This window comes from Panthera pardus, unplaced genomic scaffold (genome assembly GCF_024362965.1).
Source record: "Panthera pardus isolate Hobbes unplaced genomic scaffold, ASM2436296v1 HiC_scaffold_24, whole genome shotgun sequence".
NCBI lineage: Eukaryota > Metazoa > Chordata > Mammalia > Carnivora > Felidae > Panthera > Panthera pardus.
The window spans coordinates 11604958-11612980 of record NW_026526810.1 but is presented as its reverse complement, the minus strand read 5'-3'; the positions used below and the strand labels follow the sequence as shown (position 1 = coordinate 11612980).

Sequence of the window (8023 nt, the reverse complement as noted above, 5' to 3'; positions counted from 1 at the left end):
GGAAATGCTGGATTAGAAATCTAAGACCTTTGTTTTTTGTGAGATTTCTCAGAATTTTAATATGAATAGCATGGAGACATTTCACTGGGAAGAAAACAGATATAAGGTGTAGTTTTCTGAATTTCTTTTCTTTTCTTTTTTCTTTTTTTTTTTTTTTACAGTCTAGAGGTTTGTTTGTTTGGGTTTTTTTTTTTTTATACTTATCATGCCATGAATGAATAAAGAATGGGTTCCAGAAGCCCAGGCTCCTTTCCATTGGTTCTCACAAAGTGAGCTTCTCTGGATGGAGCAGGCTGGTGCTTCAACTGAACCCAAGTATCTTTCTCTTTGGCTTCCTTCACTTTCTGATCATTTTCCTTCACATGCTTCAGGAAGCTACCTCAGCTCTGTGAGTGCTTAATATGATCAATCCGTACATTAATTCTCTCGGCAAGAATCTTGCCTGTAACTTGTTTGTTTACAATGATGCCAACAGCATGCTGGGTGACATTGCAGACTGTGCCAGTCCTCTCATGGTAACATTTGTGGGGTATTTCGTTTTTGAACAGTGCCCATTCCCTTGATGTCTCCAATATCACCTTTCTTAGAGATTTGCATATATGTGGCCAAAGGAACAACTCCATGTTTTCTAAAAGGCCTACAGAACATATAGCAAGTGCCTCTCCACTTTCCTTTTGTGTTGGTCATTTTGGCAAATTACTGGAAGATGGCAGAACTTGCTGAAGTTTCTCAGGGTGGAAGAAACAAGACCAAGACACCTGTTTTGGCTCTGGCTTCCTCTCCTCACAAATACCTTCCTGCTGTTTACTCTGCACAAAGGTCCTTTCTCTCCTTGACAACCTCCAAGGTCAACATAATCACCACCCCCCACATACTCCTACCTTACTCACTTTCTAATATTATAATTATCTTAATTTCTGATTTACCCACTGTTCTAGGATCTCCCTATGTGTAGGGAGTATTGGGGATCCCCTCAACCAACACAGTGCCCGAGAAATGGTGGTCCCCAGTGTTTGTGGAAAACTGTCCAGTGCTTACTGATCTAGGCAGGAAAAGTTGAAGCAGACCAAATAGTGCCTTGTGCTATTTGCCCACACTCTGAATGTACTTCCCTCTCCCCTCTCTTGCTCCTCAGACCACCGCACCCTGGAATCAGCCTCAGCACCCCCACCTACAGAACTCCTACTCATTTGCCAATGACCCAATTCACTAAACTCGCCCTGGTGTGTTGCAGTTTTCAATGGACTCAACTTCTGGGCAGAAGTCTACACAGCTGCCCCTCTGTCTTTCCCTAAGCCTCTCACCCACAACCCCACCTGTTTCTCTTCCCACTGGCCACTCTGTCCTATGCCTTCACCCTTCCAGTCAGTTCTGCCACTCATCCCCTTTCAGGTTTGGCCTGGTTCTCCTCTCCTGCCCTGGGCTCTTCCTCAGTGAGTTCTCTTTGCAGCTCCTCCCGTGGCTTTGGCCCCACTGCATCCTCTGATAATTCCCTCATGGTCTGCCTCCCTCAGTCCTCTTCTCCAAGATCCCGGTCTGATTCCACCAACTGCCCACTTGACAAATACACTCTGATATCTCACTGGGGCCTCAAATTCTGGAGAGCCAAAATATAAACTTTTGATCTGCAGGCTCAAGTATTTTTCCACAGTCCTAGATGGCACCACCATTCACGGCCATCCACCCACTCCCTCACCTCCCCAGCTTTGCCAACAGTTAGCTCCCGTAAATATGTCTCTTTTTAAAATCGTTAACATTTAAAAAAAATTATACTGTGATAATATTTCACATGAGATTTACCCCCTTAACAATTTTTCAAGTGCACACTGTGGTATTGTTAACTACAGTCACAGTGTTGTACAGAAGACCTCCAGAACTTCTTTATCTTGCATAATTAAGACTTTATGCCCTTTGATTCCCAATTCTCCATTTCCCCCTCCCTCCAGCCTCTGGCAACCACCCTTTTACTCTCTGCTTCTATGAGTCTCACAATTTCAATGACCTTGTCTGAGTGGATTCATACAGTGTTTGCCCTTCTGTGACTGGCTTATGTTACTTTGCATAATGTCCTCAAGGTTCATCCATGTTGTCACATATTGCAGGATTTCCTTCTTTTTTAAGGCTGAATAATATTCCATTGTATGCATAAACCATAACTTCTTTATCCATTCATCTACTGATGGACATTGAGTTTGTTTCCAGTACTGTGAATAATGTTGTAATAAACTCCAGGGTTCTACTATCTCTTCAAAATCCTGATATTAGTCCTTTTGGGTATAAAACCAGAAGTGGGATTGTTAGATCATATGGTGTTTCTATTTTTAGCTTTGCAGGAAGTTGCCATACTGTTTTCTACAGTAGCTGCATCATTTTGCATTCCCACCAACAGTGCACAATATTTCCAATTTCTTCACATCCTGGCCATTACTTGTTTTCTCTTTCTTTCCTTCTTCCTTCATTCCTCCCTCCTTCTCTTTCTTCCTCCCTCCCTCCTCCCTTCCTCCTTCCTCCTTCTCTTTCTTTCTTTCTTTCTTTCTTTCTTTCTTTCTTTCTTTCTTTCTTTCCTTGATAATAGTCATCCTGACAGGTGTGAGGCGCTATCTCATGGTGTTTTGGCTTTGCATCTTTCTGGTGATTAGTGACACTAACCATCTTTTTTAGTTACCCCCTTTTCTCTTGGTCCCCAATGCTGCCACCCAACCTGGACTCCACCCTCTCATGCTCGGATTCTTACTAGAGCCAGAGCCTCCAAACAGGCCTCCTCTTACCTATCCATACTTCTACCCATGCTCTGCACAAGCAGAAAGGTCTTTCTAAATATAAACCAGTCGTGATGAGTATAAACCCTCTGATAAATTTCCTCCATTACTCTTGAGATAAAGCAAACATCCCTAGTGTAGACCCTCCACCTCATCAATGTGTTTCCAGCTGCATCTTTGGCTTCCCACAGGTTAGGCTCGCCAGCTTTTGTGGGTCGCTCTTCCCACCCTCACCCTTCTTGCATCACTTACCCACATTGTTCCATCTAACTCTGTAAGTCCTTTGGAGTTCAGTTCATATATCACCTCATGACAGACCCCTTCCTCTGAGCTTTCCATATACACCTTCTTAAGACATCAGTACTTCTTCATAAACTTGCTACAATTATAATTAATGTGAAACTATATTTAGACTCTGTTTCTGCCACCAGAATGGAAACTGTGAGATGCCCGGGAACACGTGCTTCTTGTTTTCACTGTGTCCCCAGCGCCTGGCGAGAGTCTGGCACACAGGTGGGTTCAGCCCATACTTCTTGACTTCTTGACAGAGGAAGATAGTGGCATAGGTGGACACTGGGCTCACCGCGTCCTACTGACCACTTAGATTCCACCCACATCTGCCTAAATAACCCAGAAAACTGCCAGAAGACTAGCAGAACAGATTCTCCAGAGCCAAGCATAGACGAGAGGCCCACGGAAGAGGATAGGAAGGGCGGAGAGGTGGTGAACGCTACACGGACTGGCGGGAGGGAGCTGGGGTGGTAGAGGGGCAGCTCCCCTGGCAAGGCGGAGCCCCTGAGTCTGGCTTGCAAAAATGGAGGGGCCGGACGGAGTGTGTTCTGATAGCCAGCGGGACTTAACATCTGGAATGTTATAAGTCAACAGCTCTGCTCCGAGGGCGGGAAGGCTAGAGGACAACGGGAGGGAGAGTTGTTGAGCCCCGGAGGACAGAGCTCAGCTTGGCGGGGAACAAAGGCGCTCGCCAGTGCCATCTCCCTTGCCCATCCCCCAGCCAAAATCCCAAAGGGAACCGGTTCCATTCAGGGAACTTGCTTGCACCAGGCAAACACCCAATGCTGTGCTTCTGTGGATCCATCCCTCCAACGGGTCTGCCTCCCTCCTGGTGCTGCAGGGCCCCTCCCAAAGCAGACCACCGAATGCAAAGTGAGCTGAGTCTGCCCTTCCCGCCCCTGTGCACCTTGCGGATCCACCTAGACTAATACACCAGATCCCAGATTACCACAAGCTTGGCAGTGTGCAAGTAGCCCAGACAGGGGCCACAACACTCCACAGTGAGCCCTGCCCCTGGCAGAGGGGAAGATAAGGTACACACCAGTCTGACTGTGGCCCCAGTGGTGGGCTGGGGGTAGACATCAGGTCTGACTGCAGCCCCACCCACCAACGCAAGTTACTCCAGACAGCACAGGGGAAGAGCCCTGCAGTTCCGCGCCACTCCAGGGACTATCCAAAATGACGAAACGGAAGAATTCTCCTCAAAAGAAACTCCACAAAGTAGCGACAGCTAATGAACTGGTCAAAAACAATTTAAACAATGTAACAGAAAATGAATTTAAAATAGTAGTCATAAAATTAATCTCTGGGCTTGAAAAAAGTATAGAGGACAGCAGAGAATCTATTACTACAGAGAGCAAGGGACTAAGAAATAGTCATGAGGAATTAAAAAATGCTATAAATGAGCTACAAAATAAAACGGAGGTGACCATAGCTCGGATTGAAGAGGCAGAGGAAAGAATAGGTGAATTAGAAGATAAAATTATGGAAAAAGAGAAAGCTGAGAAGAAGAGAGATAAAAAAAATCCAGGAGTATGAGGGGAGAATTAGAGAACTAAGTGACACAATTAAACACAATAATATATGCATAATTGGGATTCCAGAGGAGGAAGAGAGAGGGAAAAGTACTGAAGGTATACTTGAAGAAATCATAGCTGAGAACTTCCCTGATCTGGGGAAGGAAAAAGGCATTGAAATCCAAGAGGCACAGAGAACTCCTTTCAGACGTAACTTGAATCGATCTTCTGCATGACATATCATAGTGAAACTGGCAAAATACAAGGATAAAGAGAAAATTCTGAAAGCAGCTAGGGATAAACATGCTCTAACATATAAAGGGAGGCTGAAAAGAATAGTGATGGATCTATCTACTGAAACTTGGCAGGCCAGAAAGGAATGGCAGGAAATCTTCAATGTGATGAACAGAAAAAATATGCAGCCGAGAATCCTCTATCCAAGTCTCTCATTTAGAATAGAAGGAGAGATAAAGGTCTTCCCAAACAAACAAAAACTGAAGGAATTCATCACCACTAAACCAGCCTTACAAGCGATCCTGAGGGGGATCCTGTGAGACAAAGTACCAGAGACATCACTACAAGCATGAAACCTACAGACATCACAATGACTCTAAACCCATATCTTTCTATAATAACACTGAATGTAAATGGACTAAATGCACCAACCAAAAGACATAGGGTATCAGAATGGATAAAAAAACAAGATCCATCTATTTGCTGTCTACAAGAGACTCATTTTAGACCTGACAACACCTTCAGATTGAGAGTGAGGGGATGGAGAACTGTCTATCACGCTACTGGAAGTCAAAAGAAAGCTGGAGTAGCCATACTTATATCAGACAAACTAGACTTTAAATTGAAGGCTGTAATAAGAGATGAAGAAGGGCATTATATAATAATTACAGGGTCTATCCATCAGTAAGAGTTAACATAATGTCTATGCGCCGAATACAGGAGCCCCCAAATATATAAAACAATCACAAACATAAGCAACCTTATTGATAAGAATGTGGTAATTGCAGGGGACTTTAATACTCCACTTACAACAATGGATAGATCATCTAGACACAGGATCAATAAAGAAACAAGGGCTCTGAATGATACATTGGATCAGATGGACTTGACAGATATATTTAGAACTCTGCATCCCAAAGCAACAGAATATACTTTCTTCTCAAGTGCACGTGGAACATTCTCCAAGACAGATCACATACTGGGTCACAAAACAGCCCTTCATAAATATACAAGAATTGAGATCATACCATGCATACTTTCAGACCACAATGCTATGAAGCTTGAAATCAACCACAGGAAAAAGTCTGGAAAGCCTCCAAAAGCATGGAGGTTGAAGAACACCCTACTAAAGAATGAGTGGGTCAACCAGGCAATTAGAGAAGAAATTTAAAAATATATGGAAACAAATGAAAATGAAAATACAACAATCCAAAAGCTTTGGGATGCAGCAAAGGCAGTCCTGAGAGGAAAATACATTGCAGTCCAGGCCTATCTCAAGAAACAAGAAAAATCCCAAATACAAAATCTAATAGCACACCTAAAGGAAATAGAAGCAGAACAACAAAGACACCCCAAACCCAGCAGAAGAAGAGAAATAATAAAGAGCAGAGCAGAAAAAACAATATAGAATCTTAAAAAAAAACTGTAGAACAGATCAATGAAACCAAGAGCCAGTTTTTTGAAAAAATAAACAAAATTGATAAACCTCTAGCCAGGCTTCTCATACTTCTTGCCTTCAATGCTTGATGAGCCTTGCTTATTCAGAGGCAGCTTCTCTAACTGTTAAAAACAAAGGTTTTGGAGTCAAACAGGACTCCACCTCTCACTAGCTTTGGGACTTGTGACTCAGTTTCCTCATTGGTAAAGGAAGGATAACTGTGTGTGAGGGCTGGCCCGGAGAACGAGCTCAGTGAAGGTCAGCAGCTTTTCCTACCATGTGAGGCAGCAGCCTCACCCCTCTCAGCAGAGGAACAAAGATCCCTATTCTTGCTTTCTGAAGGTTCCGTGTTCTTAGACATTTCACTCACTCATGTTGCACAGAATGGAGACTGTATTAAGTAGTTTACAGGGCGCCTGCGTGGCTCAATTGGTTAAACATCCAACTTCGGCTCAGGTCATGATCTCACCACTCATGAGTTCGAGCCCTGTGTCAGGCTCTGTGCTGACAGCTCAGAGCCTGAAGCTTGCTTCCACTTCTGTGTCTCCCCCTCTCTGTCTGCCCCTCCTCTGCCAGCACTCTCTTTCTCTGCCTCTCAAAAATAAATAATAAACATTTTTAAAAAAGTAGTTTCCTAGGGCAGCAGTAACAAAGTACCACAGACTTTAGGAGGTGGGGCTTGAGCTATAGAAATGTCTTGTCTCAGGGCTCTGGAGGCTGAAAGTCTGAAATCAAGGTGCTGGCAAGGCTGCTTCCTTCTGAGGACCACGAGGGAGCATCTGCTCTCAGCGTCTATCCTGGCTGCTGGTGGTCTCAGGCATTCTTTGGTTTATAGAAGCATTACCACCATCTCTGCCCTCATCTTCAAGACTCCGTGTGTGTGTGTGTGTGTGTCCAAATTTCCCCCTCTAAAAAGATACCATTCATATAGGATTAAGGTCCCACTCCACTTCAGTATGATCTTAAGCACTTACAACTGCAACAATCCTATCTCCAAATGAAGTCACATTCTAAGGTACTGGGGGTCAGAACATCAACTTCCGTTTTGGAGGAACACAATTCAACTCATAAAGGAGTCTGTCCATAGGATCTGAAAACGAGTCCTGGACAGGCTGACGGGGATTGGGAAGGGGTCCCTCTGTGTTCGGTGGTAGGTGGACAGGCTAAGTTTCCATGTGATGAAGCCCTCAGACTCAGCCTGGTCCAGAGAATTTCACTTATCTCCAGAGCAGACAGAGAGCCCCACTACATCTCTGTTGAGGGGGTTGAGAACAGGCCTCTCCAGGGCTCTCCTGAGACCCCTTGTCCATTGTTCCACAAGCCAGCTCCACTGAAGGTACCCTGCTCGCCAGAGGGCTCCTGGTTGAGCTGGCCCGCCACTCACCCAAGGGGAAGGTCATGGCAGCTCCCACAGCTCACCTTATCTGCTGCAGAGAAAGGCACCCAGCCTGCCTTGCCTTTCGCCCCATTACTAAGAACTGAGATGAGCCAGAGCCTTTCCAGAACTTGCAAGACAAATGGGAGTGAGCAACTATTTCTGTGACTTGGTTCAGTTCCCGTGGCTATGTGGTCCAGGGTTCAGGGTCTGGGGTCTTCACTCCTCCTGACTCCGAGGAGTGCCCAAGAGTACACCTACAACAACCACACCGGCTTGTCTAGACCCCACAGACTGCATGATCCCCAGCAGCTGACAGGCAAAGTAGGCCCTTCACAGAGGCATTTTGTCTACAGTGAAGGTGGCAGAGATTTCTGCTGAGGCCAGTCCTTGAGGTTAGCTTGTCACA

At 45.0% G+C, this 8023-nt stretch overlaps 1 pseudogene; it reads right to left on the bottom strand.

Annotated features, from left to right (window-relative positions):
* Positions 1-203: 203 nt before the first annotated feature.
* On the bottom strand, positions 204-690 carry LOC109273605 (60S ribosomal protein L21-like; annotated as a pseudogene).
* Between the last annotated feature and the right edge of the window lie 7333 nt (positions 691-8023).